Source organism: Amblyomma americanum, chromosome 1, assembly GCF_052857255.1.
Source record: "Amblyomma americanum isolate KBUSLIRL-KWMA chromosome 1, ASM5285725v1, whole genome shotgun sequence".
Classification (NCBI taxonomy): Eukaryota; Metazoa; Arthropoda; class Arachnida; order Ixodida; family Ixodidae; genus Amblyomma; species Amblyomma americanum.
The window spans coordinates 366,913,134-366,930,961 of NC_135497.1; positions in this window are offsets into that span (position 1 = coordinate 366,913,134).

Genomic DNA, 17,828 nt, shown 5'->3' on the forward strand with positions numbered 1-17,828 from the left:
GAATAATTTCAACCACCTGGGGATCTTTAAGGTGCTCTGACATCGCACAGCACACGGGCGCCTTTTTCGTTTCGCCTCCATAGAAACGCGGACGCCGCGGTTGGGTTAGAACCCATGTACTGCGGCTCAGTAGCCAGGCGCGCTAACTGGTCAGCCACTTTTTGTGCTTTTCTAACCAGCGGCTAGTAATGCCCGCGCTTTGTCTTCCTGGTACTTAACAGATCGCCCATGGCGACTTGTATTGCGCGTGCTGCACACTCGCGTTCGCGCACGAGCCTGTTACGCGCTCTGCGCACTTCGCCGGCCGACTGCGGCCACGATACATGGGACGCGCTCTAAGAGCTTTGGCGATCTTATTGCTCAGAGGAGGGCCGCTACTTGCGCCGTCATGTTTCACATGACATGGCACTCACAACAGCGAAGCTACAAGTTGAGACGCGTACAGAATACGCGCGTAGTATGACAACCGAGGATGTGGTACATACGCCGCATTGGTGCTTGATCTCATTTAGCAACCGTGCATTTTCAGCCTGGCCCGTGTGCGTGTTCCTAGGTGTCAAGCCTTACAAGATGCTGTACTCTAAGGAAAAAGGGTGTGAAAATGGTGCATCTTTACGATTTATGCTACTTGAAGACGCATGGACTAGCTATGCACTCTCCTAACACGCACGAGGGGGTCTTTAGTCTGTTTCGCAATCCTTACATCCTTTTTTACACTCTTAAAGGTGCACTAAAGAGGAATCTGAACCCGTCTTTTTACCGCGGGAATTCTATCTGCACCTACCGGGCATTCTTTGAAACTATGAGTAATTGTTCTGTGCGGGCGACTGCCCTAAATAAATCGGATTAAACGTCCCGGCTCCCGCCTTTTTAAGAGCGTTAGCACTTATTCATCACGTTTCTCAATTTCTTGGTGTCCGCTACCACCTCCCTTCGGTGTGAAATACTTCTAAATACGAGGAATTCAAGATGGCGGCCCACATAGTAAATCGATATACAACCCAATTGGTAATTGACTGGTGACGTCTTTAGTATATCAAATTGGTGATTGACTGGAGGGGATACACCACAGCAAACCACAGCAAACAGAAGGTTGCCGAACTTCGAGATGTTGAGGAAACGCAGATGCGCCAGCGTGCTCTATCTCCTGCCGAACTGAGTGAACTGAAAACCTACGAGATAAGAAGGCAGGAAGTCTCCAACGATAAGTGCAAAAAACTAGAACCCGACAACGTTCCGCTTCCTTCTTATCCATATTTATTTACACAAAATACCCCTAAAGGCCCTCAATTTGAGGGTATTACATAGGGGGGAGGGCGGTATAGGCAAGTAATAAAAAAAGAAATATATAAGCCAAAAATTTAAGAAACTACAAACAAAAGGCAGATAAAAGCATATTGATCGTTGAATAAAAATATAAAACCGACATAATTAAACATTGAAGCATAAATGGCAAGAAACAGAAACATTAACAGAGTAAAGTTAATACAAGTTAAACAATGTCTATCCACAACATCATGAAAATAAAACGAGAATCATCAATAACAGAAAAAAAAGGCAAACACCTAATGCACTGGTATGTTAACAATGTACTAAAAGATGTAAAGCAGAAGTAGTGGCAGATATTAGTTATAAAATTTCTCCGGGTCAGTGGTGGTAGCAACATCTGAAGGGAGAGCGTTCCAGATAGTAATAATGTGTGGAATCAATGAATGGGCATTGTTCGATGTACGGTATGACAAGCGCTTAACTTTAAACTTTTGGTCGTGGCAGTCAAAAATGAAGGAATGCAAAAAAAAAAGTGATTATGAAGTGTTGAGTGATGATACAGTTCATGAAAAAGTGATAAGCGTGCCACTTTACGACGGACATAAAAATCTTGCCGATCAGCGCATTACTTCAAGGCTGTAATCCTGGAATGGAGTGAATAATCAGAGTAGATTAAACGAGGTGCGCGATTCTGCAATGATTCGATGTTATTTATTAAATATGCTTGATGAAGGTCCCAAATAGCCAAAGCATATTCAATTTTAAGTCGAATAAGAGCGGTGTAAGCACGTAATTAGAGGTGAGAGGGAGCATGCTTTAAGTTATGTTTTAAGAGGCCTAATGACCGATTAGCAGATGCAAGAAAGAGGTTAATGTGGTGGTTCCATGTTAGCTCTGAATAAACGTGAAGACCAAGTTATTTATACGTGGTTACCAACTCAACAGGAGTGTTATTTAACGAACACGCTGTTTGAAATCGAGACATTCGGTTAGTAAAAAACATAAATTTTGTTTTGGAAAGGTTAAGTTGCATAAGCCAAGTAGAGCACTATGCTATTACGGTCTCGACGTCGGATTGTAAGGCTAGGCGATCGTCGTTAGTATAAATTCTGCGCTAAATTACACAATCGTCGGCAAAAATTTTGATTCGGGAAGAAATGAAGTTAGGTAAATCGTTAATAAATATAAAAAAAGCAAGGAGCCAAGCACACTTCCCTGTGGGACGCCAGAATGTACTTGGCTGAGAGACGAATTATGGTTATTGGCAATGGTAAACTGAAACCTGGAACAGAGAAAATCTTTAACCCATGCAATAACAAGAGGGTGAATAATATGAAGAGTTAATTTGGTTTATAACCGGTTATGAGGTACCCTGCCGAAAGGTTTGGAAAAATTAAGAAATATGGAGTCGACTTGAATTCCAGCATCAACAGGTGAATGAAGTTCGTGGATGAAACCAGCAAGTTGCGTTTCCGATGAGTACCCTTTAAGGAAGCCATGTTGGTATTTAAAGATGATGTTGTGTTGTTCTAAAAATTTAATAACCTGCGAATGAATCACGCGTTCAATGAGTTTACAAATCGTGCTAGTTAATGAAATTGGTCGATAATTGAGTGGTAAAGAACGATCACCGGACTTGAAAATAGGCACATCCTTAACTAGGCGCCAGTCACGTGGAACCAAAACAGATGAAAGGGATTGCGACAAAATAGCGAACAAGATGCGATGGGTACCTTCAGATGAGTTCATGAGTATTTTGTTATTAAAACCAAGGTGATCAGACGCGGTTGTCGTTTTAAGTTTCTTTCATAAAGTTTAGATAGCAGTCTCGCTAATAACTATTTCGGACATTGAGGTAATAGAATGATTCTAAGAAGCAGAGACTGAATAAACCTATTCTCGAGTAAAGACTGATGTGAATGCGTCATTAAGAATTTGTGCGCATTAAGCCACAGGAACGCTGCCTCCTTCGGCATTGGTAAGAGTTATATCAGGATGATTCGTAGGGTTGATCGTCTGCCAGAACTTACGAGGGTTATTCTTTCACATTGATTGTAAACCGTGGGTGAAGAAAAGGCGACGAGCAGATTTAAGCGCCGTCTCATAATCTTTATCGCACTTTTTGTATCGTTGCCAGGAATCAGAGTCCCTGTTTTTGTCGGTCTGTCTGTAAAGACGCTTTTTCCTATTGTTCAGGCGACGCTGGTGTCTATTAAACCAGGGCGCGGTGTTAGTGTTTGGTATACTGATAACAGGTATATATCTGTCGATAAGTGCAGCAAGATTGTTGCTGAAAATGTTCCAGTTGTCCTCCACTGAACGTGTTAAGAAATCGAGAAGGAAGTCTTCAGCAAAAACTGTCATCTCAGCGTTAATTTCATCGATGTTTGCTGTGTTGTAGCACCTGATTTGTTTCTTGCGAGTTATTTTTTTATGGAGCGTGAAATTAATCTTTCCGGTGAATAAGGAATGATCCGAAAGTCCTTCCAAGAGCTTAAGATTCGAATGAATATAAGGATTATTGGTTAAGACAAGATTCGGAACATTTCCAGAAGTGGCGGAACAACGCGTGGGTCAGTGATTAGTTGCTGAAATGAGAAGTCCAGCCGAGACTGGAGGAAAGCCCGAGCTTCCGGATCATTAGTTTGAGCAAATAGTGGGGACCAGTTAATTGTCGGAAAGTTAAAATCACCTAGCAACAGGAAGCTTGGCCTCGGAAACCGAACAGCAGGTTCGTTTATTATTCGACAAAATTCATTTGAGAATGAAGTGCTCATGTTAGGAGGCCGGTAAATTACACCAATAATGATAACAGAAGGGCCACATTGCAAGCGAGCCCACACTGATTCCAGGCACGACACGACGTATATAAGCAAAGCGGTGATCTCTTTCTTAACTCCTAGAAGTACACCACCACCCTTACGGCTCATGCGGTCACAACGAAATATGTTAAATTCAGAGTCACAGGTGAAAATGACATTGTTAGGAATCGTGTCATTTAAACAAGTCTCGGTATTCGTGGTGATCCACGAACAGCACGAATCGATTAGTGAAGAAAGAGCCACGTTTTTATAAGGAACACTTCTTATCTTGGTGTAGAGGAAGTTTGTACCCAAAACAGCGCAGAGCTGTGCAAGTGGCCGCAAGGGTGGTTTGTCTGATAATTTCTGAGGACTGGAAGGTGTGCGTCACTCTTGAGACACCCGCACTGCACAATTGGCTTCGTTATCCCAGAAGTAAGACACACTATTGCTATACACTTTATCAAAAACCAAACGCACTTTGTCACCTTCTGATTTTACTAATTTTGCATACGTGAGTAGTTGGCGGCGTTTATTGCGAACAATTTGAGAGTAATTGCGTGAAATACTGAAGTTCGTATTCTTGAGCATGTAGCCCCTACTCTTGACAGATTCAACTTCTTTTTCGTTGAACAACTTAGCAATAATAGGCCAGTTTTGTCGTCTGAAAAACGCCCTATGCGGTGAGCCCGGGATAATGAAGATACAGTAAGAAACAGTTTATCAGAACGAAATTCCTTAACAAGACGATCAGTGTCTTCCCAAGTTTCAGCCTTATCCTTGTCAGGAACGCCATAGAAAAGAATGTTGGACCGGCGCGATCTGTTTTCCACATCATCAATATTTACATGAATGTTAGACACATCGTGAGTGCAGCTCGTGGAAGCCTCCGATGAACGTGTTGACTGATTCTTAAGTTCAAGTTCTTCCACACGTTTAGCTAAAGATTTAAATTCATTTAGCAGGTCTGAACTTGTTTGGTTTTTGAGCTCAAATTCATGTACACGTTTAGTTACAGACTGCATATCCTTTTGCAAGTCGATATGAGTGGTGAAGATCTTATTAACACTTTCAAGGATGTTTGCGTGGCTAGCCTTGAGCCTTTGAAGAGCGTCATAAACAAGCTTAAGCTTTTCCCCCTGAGCCTTTGTCATGGGACCCGGGTTCATTTCAATGTCCCCTCCTAGAACCAATAAACAGCATATATACGTTGCCACAGTGCGAAAACGGTTCAGGACTTGGGGGCCCCGACACCGCTAAAAGGTAGACATCGTCATCTCGGTAACAGGAATATTCGTAGTAACTAACCTGAAACAGCATGAACAGTGCGTGGCGTGGCATTTCGCCAGCAGGGTCGTGGCCCAAGGGGACGGTGAGAACCGCACGCCTTGTGTAGGTGTCCTGATCAGCTGATATTGTTGCGTGTTGCCAAATCAGAAGGTTGGACGCCTCCAAAACAGCTGCGGTGCGCACAGGTAATCTGTACAATGGTTGCAGAGGTCAAGAATCCATTCAGCGGCGGCAGCTTGCGCATCCGCTAGGCATCTCGGTGAAACGGGTGGCTGATAGTAGAATCCGGTCAGCAGCAGCGCCTGAAACAGCATGAATGGTGAGTGACGTGGCATTTCGTCAGCAGTGCCGTCGGAAACGAAGTCGTCCAAGTTGAGCTCTGCCGTTAGGTTGGCAGCTGTTGGCCGTCAGACCATTGTCCCATCATGACACAACTGCTCACAATTCTCCGAATGTTGTTGGTACCAGGTCCGCAGCTGAGACTGTGAAACAACGTCTGGGTACACAAATGTGGTGAATTTTTGACATAAGGTTCTCACGCCGGCCCAGCTGAGCCGTCTGTCCAAAGGTTTAACTTTTTGTCCAGCATCTGGTAAGTTCAACGAGTTTCAACTCTTTCAGGATCTGGACAATTCAGCGCAAAACTTCCGCCCTAGGGAGTATTTCCACGAGCAGAACAGCGACAGACAGCAAACGATACCTACTGTCTCAGATAGGTTGTGGACACCGAGCGAACAACGCGATAGACACCTTGATATGTATATCTGTGGTGCAGAAGGATATCATCAAGGCGTATGCAAAACAACGTCCGGTCCGCAGCAATATTTCGAACGAGAAACTACGGGCTTTGGAAACGTTGCGCAGAGACAAAAACATCGTAATAAAACCGGCTGACAAGGGTGGAGCTATAGTAATACTAGACAAATCAGAATATTTAAAAGAAGGCCACTGCTAGCTTAACGGTGCTCAATTCTACAGGGAACTTCCGAACCACCCTACACGTCAGCTAGTGATCGAGATAGAGGACACTCTTGCTGGACTCGCTAAGGACGGTAAAACAAGTGAGGCAATGTTAAAATCGATGTTGCCGAGCCATCTAGCTCCCAGCGGGTTTTATCTCCTCTCTAAAATACATAAGGTCAATCATCCTGCCCGTCCAATCGTGTAAAGCAATGGGGCTGTGACGGAGAGCATATCTAATTTTATCAACTTTCTCATCAAGGACATCCCTCCTAGTTTTCCTTCTTACATCACCCACAAGCCATTTTCTTCTGGAGATTTCAAACTTGACCAACCCCACAGGAGGCCTTCCAGCGACTATGGATGTTTGCTCCCTGTATACAAACAACCCGAACGCCGACGGCATTGCAGCAACGCTGGCAGCCTTCGAAAGCTCGAATTCTTCGGTAGATTTGGACAATGGAATTCTTTCCGTCCTTCTTGAACTGTTTCTGAATTCGAACAATTTGGAGTTTTGTGGTGAGCACTAGCCCCAGATAAGCGGTACTGCAATGGGCTTAATAATGGCACCTAATACGCCGGAATCTTCATGGCGTCACTAGAAACTCCCTTCCTTGAGAAACAGCCAAAAAACCACTTTTATACAATAGTTTCCTGGAAGACATATTTCATCTATGGGAACATAATGAAGAAAGCCTGTTGGAATTCATTGCTCAGTTTGCTGGCCTGCACCCCTCAATCAGGTTCACCCACAGTATCTCCGACTCCAGAATTAATTTTCTCGACGTGGAGATATCGGTAGACGGTAACTGCTTTTCGACTACACTATACAAAAAGCCCACGAATAGACAGCAATATCTTCATTTCCAGACTAGCAATCCGAAACACTGCAAAACAAGCATTCCATACTCTCAGGCGCACAGATACCAAACAATATGTTCTACAACAGAGGAATTTGACCAACATGCAAGGACTCTCAAAGCCGCTCTGTCACGACAGAAATACCGCGGGGAAATAGTCGATGACGGGATTGAACGCGCTCGCAACCTTGACCGCGCATCCATACTGGCAGAAAACAAGGTGAAAGACGACATCAAAACAAACTTAATCCTTTCCTTCTCCTCAACGACTCCCAGAGTAACACCTAAGCCGTCATTTTAATATAATGTGACAGAGTAATAGATTATCATTAATATTCAAGGAATCGCCCAGAGTAGGGTAACGCCGGACAAGAACTTGACAGATATGTCAATGCGAAACGAAAGAACTCTACCCAAGGTGGGTGCCACCCATGCTTAAAACCACGCTGCAAAGTCTGTCTGCACATTTTAGGCACCAAATGGGCAAAATCTAAGTTCGAAAACTTTGTGTTTAACATAAGTGGAGACCTCAACTGCGACTCAAGCAATGTGATTTACAAACTTCATTGTGAGGTGTGTGGGCAAGAATATATTGGTCAGACCAAGACATCATTTCGCTTCCGCTTTAGCAACCACAAAGCCCACGTGTCATCCTTACCCAGCTTACCCCTTTCCAAGCACCTGCGTCTGCCACTCCACAGTTTCGAAAACATCCGGGTAATCCTTCTCCAGTTCGGGTTACCTAGCACCTATTACAGGGAACAAAGGGAGTCACACCTAATTCTCAAGTTTGGCACGTTTTTCCATGGCATGAACGCTACTCCTGGGAGGCTCTCCTGTTTGAAGGAGACAACGTAGGAAATTTCACCCGTCATAGGCTTTGGACAGCATTATAAATCAAAATACGCCGGATCTTGTTCTTGACAACTTCAATAAAGCTCTGAAATGGCTGGGAACCTAGCTGTTTATTTTGTCAGTAAGCTCCTTTGTCCAAGTTACAGGCAGCATGCATGTTCTATCTGGAATAGACATATATTTCTAACTCTATCACCTAGCCAACTGCAACCACGCAGCAGCCCCACGGGCCACAGACCTTTCGCGGTTTCCGCACACATGCATTAATATTATTTAGTTTTTTAAACTTTTGTTTTATATTTTTTGTATTCTGTGTAATGTCTTCCGCGCCTTATTCAATCTCATTAACCATTTCGTATTTGTTGGGCATCACATTCTATTCATTTTCTTGTGTGTGTTAATGTTTCTTTCAAAATTCTACGTGCTAATAATTTTTTCTGCTCTTTCTCCCTTTCGTTTTCTCTCCCGAATTCCTCTCTGCCTTCTCATTACGCGCTCGGGCTTGGCTCAATATTTTTTCTCTTTTTTTTTCCCCATGGCTGCCGCTTTTTCACGGGAAGCGCACTGCCGGACACGGGTTGAAGCGGCGTAGTATATTTATGGGAAGAAGGGCGCCAGGATGTCCGGTAGAAAAGCGCGACAGAAGAGCCTAACGAAGAAAAGAAGCAAAGATACGCATACGACACGGTCGCAGGTTGCCGTTGCGGCGCGCAACAAGTGTCTCTCCTGCGCGTCCCCAGCAAGCGTCTCAGAATACCTGACACGGGCCACCCGCGCGGACCTGACGGCGTCTTGCGGGAGTGTCGTAAAGAGAAAAGGGGGTGGGGTGCGGCCTCCCGGTGCGCCGAGAGCCGTGTTTAACGTTCCTTTCTCTTTTCTTTCGCTGTTCAAATTCGTTGTTTTTTCTACTCCTTTACTATTTCCACCTCCCCATTTTTCTCTGCGTCTTTCTGTGTTTTATTCAACCGCGGCCCCTCTGAGAACTGCTGCGCGATCCATTATACGGCCCCTTGCCCTCACATTCAAGTTTGCTTTGAGGGCGGAGATTATACTTCCTCGCTCGCTCTGTGTCATTATATTCACAAAACTGTTTCATTGTAAGCTTAAGAGGGCTCTCGCACAGTTTCTGCCCTCGTCGTTAGATGACGTTCCACGTCACGCTCCCGGTATTACAGGACGTGCTACGTCCAACGCTATGGTCGAGGGTGGCGCTGGTGAACACTCTCAAGGTTCGCTTACACCTAATGAACATAAATACCCACGAGAGCATCACATTGGGCAGCCGTCGCCGTAGCTCAGTTGGTAAGAGCACCGGACGCGATATTCGGAGGTCGTGGGTTCGGATCCTACCGGCGGCATGTTTGTTTTTTCTGTTGCTTTAAGTAATTTTCTTTTAGCGATTTATTGATCTAAGTACTATAATATCCCACTGATAAGCACAACCCATAAAAAAAACATTCACCTATGGTTTCGGGGACTGTTGGCTCCCTTCATAATCATAATTTTGTCAAACGGGCCCCTCATTTCCTTTAACTTATCTGCTGTATATATATATATATATATATATATATATATATATATATATATATATATATATATATATATATATATATATATATATATATACATCAGCCTTACTACACCCATTGCAGGGCAAAGGCCTCTCCAATTAACCCTATCCCCTGCCAGCTGCATCCACACTTTGCCTGCAAACTTCTTAATCTCATCCGCCCGCCTAACCTTCTGCCGCCTCCTGTTACCCTTACTTTGTCTTAGAATCCAATCCGTTGCCCTTAAGGACAAGCGGTTTTCTTGCCTTCGCATTACATGCCCTGCCCAAGCCCATTTCTTTCTCTTGATTTCGACTAGGATGTCATTAACCCGTGTGTGTTCCCTCACCCACTCTGCCCGCTTCCGATCTCTTAACGTTACACCTATCATTTTTATTTCCATGGCTCGCTGCGTTGTCCTTAACTTAAGCTGAACTCTTTTCGTTAGCCTCCACGTTTCTGCCCCGTAGGTGAGTACAGGTAAGATTATGCGGTTGTACACTTTCCTCTTGAGGGAAATTGGTAAACTGCCACTCATGATCTGCGAGAATTTGCCATATGCGCTCCACCCCTTTCTTATCCTTCTAGTTATCTCCCTCTCATGATCCGGATCAGCTGTCACTACCTGCCCTAAGTAGACGTATTCCGTCATAATTTCTAGGCTCTCGCTGCCAATTGTGAACTGTTGTTCCCTTTCTAGGCTGTTGAACATTACCTTGGTTTTCTGCATGTTAATTTTTAGACCCATCGATCTGCTCTGCCTGTCTAACTCATTGATCATGATTTGCAGTTCACCTCCTGAGTGACTCAGCAAGGCAATATCATCAGCAAATCGCAGATTATTTAGGTACTCTCCATTTATTCTTATTCCCAACTGTTCCGAATTCAGGCCTCGAAATACCTCCTGTAAACATGCGGTGAACAGCATTGGCGAGATCGTGTCTCCTTGCCTGACGCCCTTCCTTATTGTAATTTTTTGCTGACTTTATGGATGACTATAGTAGCTGTGCAGTTGCTATATAGATCTTCCAGTATTTTGACATAAGGCTCTTCTACCTCCTGATTACGCAATGCCTGTATGACTGCTGAGGTTTCCACTGAGTCGAATGCTTTCTCGTAATCAATGAAAGCTATATATAGAGGTTGGTTATATTCTGCGCATTTCTCTATCACCTGTTTGATAGTGTGAATATGATCTATTGTGGAATATCCTTTACGAAAGCCGGCCTAATATAAATTTATTAGTAGAAAGGAAAGACGCCGGTTACGGGTCCGTCGAGAGCACGATGGTCGAGAGGTGCAAGGTGCCGGCGAGGGTCGCCGTACCAACCTCCGTCGCCGCCGTTTATCGCAAAGCGCAAACCATAGTCGCGCAAGCCGTCGTCTGCTTCCATAGCGGGTGCAGCTGCACCATTTCGGCACCAACCATTGAGGAGGTGCACAGTTTTCCTGCACTTTCCTGAACTAGACCTGCACAACGTCTGCACTTTTTTAAAAGAATGCCGTCGTGCCATGGAGGAAAAAAAAACTTAGGAGTGAGCGTGACGTCACGCGGCCAGCCTTCGCAAGCCGATTGTTTATGAAGCCATTTCATCCTCCATTTTTTCGCTCTCCGACTCAGAGTCCCTAATGTTTTGGTGTCGGTATGTTTTGGTGCGCGCGTCTGCTCGGCCGCGTGGCCTACGGAGCGGCCGCCTGCATTGGCGAGCTCCAAGCCGCTTTCTTCTGGTTCGGTATGTGCAATCGTTCAGCGGCTCCTATGGAATTTGAGAGATAACGTATTTTTGGTGCAACACACATGTCATTCACCAAACTAACAGCGCCAGGCAGAAGCGTGCGCATCTGGTACGTCTCACGAAGATGGCTTGCGCGAATTCAATACTTACTCAATAGAAAAGTGAAACAACTCTTTTGGATGGCTCTCTCTCCGTACTTTCGCTTAAATTTTCACTGTACATGGGGAAACACGTAACTGAAGGCGTCCGCCTGCGATGACGCACGGCAATGTTGCATTAGCATAGACGCCTTTCCCCGTCTTCCAGCATAAAACGCGGGAAAGGATCTGCCGTAAATTGTTTGCATGGATTTTTAAGACACATCTGCTCCAGAGATGAAGAAACGAGGCAATCGCTCGCATATTACTGTGGATAATTACGATCCCAGTTTCGGCTGCCGCATTTCAGTGGTAGCGAAATGCACAGGCCCGTGCATCGGTGCACGTTAACGATGCTCAGGCGGTCAGTTTATCTTGAACCCTCCACTACGGTGGCACTCATAGTCTAAGTCGTTTTGAGACGTTAAATAAACCCAATGAATCAGGCGATTGCTGGGATTATCTTTGGTGCTCTCAGTGAAGGGCATTGCGGAATTATACGCGCGCCGTGGCTAGTTTTGCTTCGCCATCGCCGTAGACGATGCAAATATGTGACTTCTTTGATAGAATCAGGCGAGTACCCTCCCAAAAATGGGGTTTAAAAAAAAACATTAATACTGGCGACCAAATTCCATTTGTGTGCGAAATTTGAGCTCGAACGATTCACCAGTTTAGCTCAGAGAAGCATTACATAAGCAGATTGGACAGCCGTCGCCGTAGCTCAGTTGGTAAGAGCACCGGACGCGATATTCGGAGGTCGTGGGTTCGGATCCCACCGGCGGCATGGTTGTTTTTTCTGCTGCTTTATAAGTAATATTCTTTAAAGCGATTTGTTAATCTAAGTAATATTATCCCACTGATAAGCACAACACATTAAAAAAATACTAATAATAGCGTTCCCCTATGCACCTTGGTTTCGGTGACTGTTGGCTCCCTTCATAAGTTTGTCAAACGGGCCCCTTATTTACTTTACCTTCTCTGCTAATAGCTTAACCAGAGTCTCGGTTCTGGCAGTCTTGATGCCACAGGTTGCTTAAGAGGGCTCTCGCACAGTTTCCGCCCTCGCCGTTAGATGATGCTCCACGTCACGCTCGCGGTATTACAGGACGTGCTACGTCCGCCGCTAGGGTCGAGGGTGGCGCTGGTGAACACTCTCAAGGTTCGCGTACACCAAGTAAACATAAATACCCACAAGAGCAGCAGATTGGACAGCCGTCGCCGTAGCTCAGGTGGCAAGAGCACCGGACGCGATATTCGGAGGTCGTGGGTTCGGATCCCACCGGCGGCATATTTGTTTTTTCTGCTGCTTTATAAGTAATTTTCTTTAAAGCGATTTGTTAATCTAAGTAATATTATCCCACTGATAAGCACAATACATTAAAAAAATACTAATAATAACGTTCCCCTATGCACCTTGGTTTCGGTGACTGTTGGCTCCCTTCATAAGTTTGTCAAACGGGCCCCTTATTTACTTTACCTTCTCTGCTAATATATATATATATATATATATATATATATATATATATATATATATATATATATATATATATATATATATATATATATATATAAGCACATTTACTATGACACGAGCCAGGTCTCAAAGTTGGACTTTTACGGATCTCTCTGAAACTACTGAACGCAGCGTAAAAGACATTTAGACGTTTTTTTTTCAACAAATTTGCGTATCCTGTCTCTCGACACTAGATCTGATGCCCACAGTAATCAGTTTTGAGCGTAGCAGCATTTCCTGATTATGTTTTGGCGTCTACAAGTGTTTCACACAGAAGCAGTTCGATTTCAACTTATTTTAAATTAATGAACAGGCAACGAGGCGACCAACGCACTTTAATTATATTATACAACTCTGTTGCGGCTTCTCGACAGGTGACGCCGAGGAGTAAAGAAGCTGCGACGTCGAGCTCCGCTGTTAATGGCCTTTTTCGGCGGCTTTTAGATTTACCCAGTACAATTTCAACACAGACCGATTTTTGGAAGTCCCAACGATCAAGTGAAACCAACTCTCTAAAAGGTGGGACCACCAGTTTGGTTTTTACGAGACTTTGAAGTTCGGAGCAAGCACGCCGCCAAGTTAAGCCTAGCCTCCAAGCCTAGCATCCGGCCTAGCCGCCCTCGAGGGGAGATCCTCGGACCGCCGACGGCATGGACTGGTGGAGCGAGGCAAATCCGAGCTGTCAGCCAACTCTGAATCTAGTTAAGATGAAAATATGGAGGCGATTGAGGCCTAGAAGAAAATTCGTGGTTCCGCCAGCAAGGAGGCAGATACAATATGTGAAGGATTGTGACGCAGCGTCAGAAGCGAAGAAATAGGAACCGGTGAAGGGGAGCGAAAGGACCGAGGCCCCCAAATCGCGGCAAAGAGGGATAGGAAGGTCACTCGCCGAGAGATCCGTCGGCATGGTCAGAACGAAATTATCGATGGAAATGTTCCGCGTAGTCCTGCGACCGCACGGAGGCGCGGATCAGCTGAGGAGGAAAGCGGGACCGAAACCAGGCCAGTTGCTGACTGCGGCTGCAGGCCTCGACCTGATGGATAGCAGGCTATTCGGCATGCTCAAAAAGAAAGAAGAGCAAACGAAGAAGCTCAAAAAGCAAAATTGGGACCAAAACCTCAGAAAAGAGATTGCCAGACGCAACGTCGAAATAGGAAAATACGCCCGGAAAGCCGAGTCGCAACGTTGGGATAATAAATACGACGAGATGGAGGGAAACATGAATGAGGCCAAAACCTGGCGACTGCTCAGGTTCTTGATTGACCTGAGTAAGTCGAAGACGGTCGCAAACATAGAACAGGTCAAGTCGAGGTGTAACTTTGAAGGCACGGTCAAACACCTCATCGAGAAGCACAAGTCCATGTACGTAGCTCCCCTTGCCACAGCGCAATAGAGATTACAAAGTACCGGCGAAGAGCGAGCTTGACACGCCCAATAACAGTGGCAGAAGTCAGAGGGGAGCAGCACGGCCTAAAAATACGATCGGCCCCCGGGCCGCACCTTGTTAATAACAAGATGATCGGCCATCTAAACAAAGAATCGATCAGCGCCCTAACCAGATATCTAAATCAGGTGTGGGAGAGTGGTCAAGTACCCCAAGAGTGGAAGAGGGCTAAGGTCACCCTAATCCACAAGCAGGGAAAACCACCGGGCTTAGAGAATCTCCGCCCAATATCACAGAACTCCTGCGTAGGCAAACTACTAGAGAAAGACATTCAGAGGAGGCAAGCCAAACACACCGAAGAGAATGATGCGTGACCGGCTGAAATGGTCGGATTCAGGCCCGGTCTCTGTACGCAAGATACCATGCTCACACTGCATAACGATGTGGTCAGAGACATCAGGAAAAAATGCGAAAGCCATTTAGGCTTAGATCTCAAGAAACCTTTCGCCAACGTCAACCACGACGCCATTCAAGACGGGCTCGCTGAGCTAAGAGTAGGCGAAAGAACCTACAACTACATCAGATCATTCCTGCGAGACAGGACGGCGATCATCAGCTTCCAGGGCTCAAAATCGGAGGATTTCCCGCTGGGAAACAGAGGCACACCGCAGGGAGCTCTGCTCTCACTCTTCCTTTTTAACATCGTAATGAGGAATCTCCACCGTAAGCTTTGGCATCTCGATGACTTAAAAGCAAACATCAACGCGGACGATTTGAACGTCTGGTTCTTCGAAGATTACGACTGGCACATTACACCCAGGTTCCAAGATGCAGCAGATGTAATCAGCAAACACGCAGAGGAAAGAGGTCTATGCTGCTCATCGGAAAAATCAAAGCTCCTAGTAATGACCAGCAGTAGCGGGAAGATAACTCCAGGTATCAAAATAAAGTCAACGGGAACGAAGTCTCCAAAGTAGAAGAAATTAGAATATTAGGTATGATTATCAACAGCAGGGGTAGTAACCGAAGCCTGATTGAGAAATTAAAAGACCAGGCGGAGCTTTTACTCAGAGTATTCAAAAAGACGTCCAACAGAAGGAGTGGCCTCACGAAGGCTAGTAGACTCATACTCGTACAAGCTTTTGTCACGAGCAGAGTCTGCTACGCGACTCCATTCTTTAATATCAACGAGACGGAAGAACGGGAAATAAACACCATAATAAAGAGATGCACGAAGTGCGCTCTAGGACTCCCCATAAATACTTCTAACGAAATTCTATAGAACACGGGGTTGCTTAATGAGTGGAAAGAGCTAGCTGCGGTGGTCAGGATCTCCCAGAGAGAGAGATTTGCAGGAACGGCGGCGGGTAGACAGATCCTCGACTGGGTAAACCTACTAGCGCCCGGGGAAGACAAAAGTGTAAGAGAAACCATAGATAGAGAAATCAGAAAGCATCTATACGTCTCGCCTTTACCGAAGAACATGCACCCTGTACACGACGAGGGGAGGAGGAAAAGCAGAGCTAAGCACCTGGCTAACAAATTGGACAACCCCCCCCCCCCCCCCCGCGATCGGTCGCTACACCTCTGTCGCCCTATTAGACAACTGGATCGCCATAGGAATCGAAAGAAACCGAGATCTAATGCCGGTAGAGGCGGAGGAGATTGCAATAGCCATAGCCATTGCACGACCAGGCGTAAAACACTTGGTCAGCGATAGCAAAGTGGTGGTTAGAAAATCCTGCCAAAATTCTGAACGAGTCGAGTATCGCTGAAAGCGTGACTATAATCTTAACCCCAGCACATGCCGGTCTCGCCAGCAACGAGGCTGCCCACATGCTCGCCCGCTCCTCGATCACTACCTCGGGATGCTCCGGGCGCCTCCACAACATCTCAAAGCAAAGAAAGTATTGGCACGTTTAGGGACCTAACCGACAATCTGAAGGAAGACAGGAGGATATATCCGCCACCGGATGGATCCTTGAGTAAAAAGGAATCCTACGAGTGGAGAAGACACCAAGCTCGAAATTTCTCGCCCATGTGGAGGAGCTTGACGGGTGCCAGAGGGCGGAAGAGACACGGCGCAGAAACCAAAATTTGTAAATTCTGCGGTTGCGTGGCAACATTAGATCAAATAATATGGAGATGCATTCTTGCCCCAGGGCGCAATGCGATTAAAAGTAGTGGTGAATGGGAGACCACGCCAAGACGCTCCGACGAAAAAACTCAGCACTTCGCCGTCCGCCTGACGGCCGAGGCTGAAGACCTCTTCTCATAGACGGGGTCGGATGCCCTCCCGGCTGCGGTGCGACATACTGCCCCCCCCCCCCCCCCCCCGCACGCCTGTGTGCGGACCCGGAAGTGGCTGCCGCGCCACATTCGGTAGAAATAAATGTTCTTCCTCCTCCTCTCTTGTAGCGCTCTTGATGAAATTATGCTGCATGCTTAGAAGAGCAGAAATTAGCTTCGCAGTGTACTTGTACGTCATTTTTAGCTCTTCAGCTGTTTCGAGCAGTTCTAATCATTCAAGTAGTACAGGTAGGCAGAAATGAAGTTGATTGTTTTCATTTTTGGCGAATAGTAATGACATGAAATCATTGAATTCACCAACAAATCGGGTAACACAGGACACAGTAACCGAGCCGCTAATATTACGGCAGTGCATTGTGTATTTTGATGAAATGGTTCATGGATCAGGAAATAACTTTTCTTTTAAAAGGTAATAATAAGCACTAAAAGTAGATTGCACTGGATAGACGCAACCCGAAAACCCAAGTTCGAAAATAAATGAAGCTTTGGCGTAGAAACCAAGAGGGTTTACTTCATCATCGTAAGCTGCTTCGGTTGATTGAGACTAATGCCTTGTACGCACAAATAAAACTGAACTAAAATACGCATATTGTATCTCACTGACGAACCCATCTTTAACAAAAACATAAATTGAGTGGTGGTAGTTGCCTGTCTTGAATAAAACGAAAGAGCGTATAATAGACGGAATCGCCCGAACCGTCTGTCGCTTGAAGCTTTTTAACATGTTCTTGGGCTGGCAGAGCACTGGCAGGGCTTAATTCCTGCTCAGTAGACCGATCCTTTAAAATATTTTGAGAACTCCGCATACATTCCAGCGATCAGAGGTGAGAACTGCTGCATCAGCTGTGCTCGACTGTTGTTTGAAATCTTTTTCTGCGCCATCTTCCTCACCCGCCGCGGTGGCTGAGTGGTTAGGGCGCTCGGCTACTGATCTGGAGTTCCCGGGTTCGAAACCAACCGCGGCGGCTGCAATTTTATGGCGGCAAAACGATAAGGCGCCCGTGTGCTCTGCGATGTCAGTGCACGTTAAAGATCCCCAAGTGGTCGAAATTCCTCCACTACGGCACCTCTCTCTTCGTTTTTTTCTTTCACTCCCTTCTTTATCCTTTCCCTTACGGCGCGGTTCAGGTGTCCAACGTTGTATGAGACAGATACTCCGCCA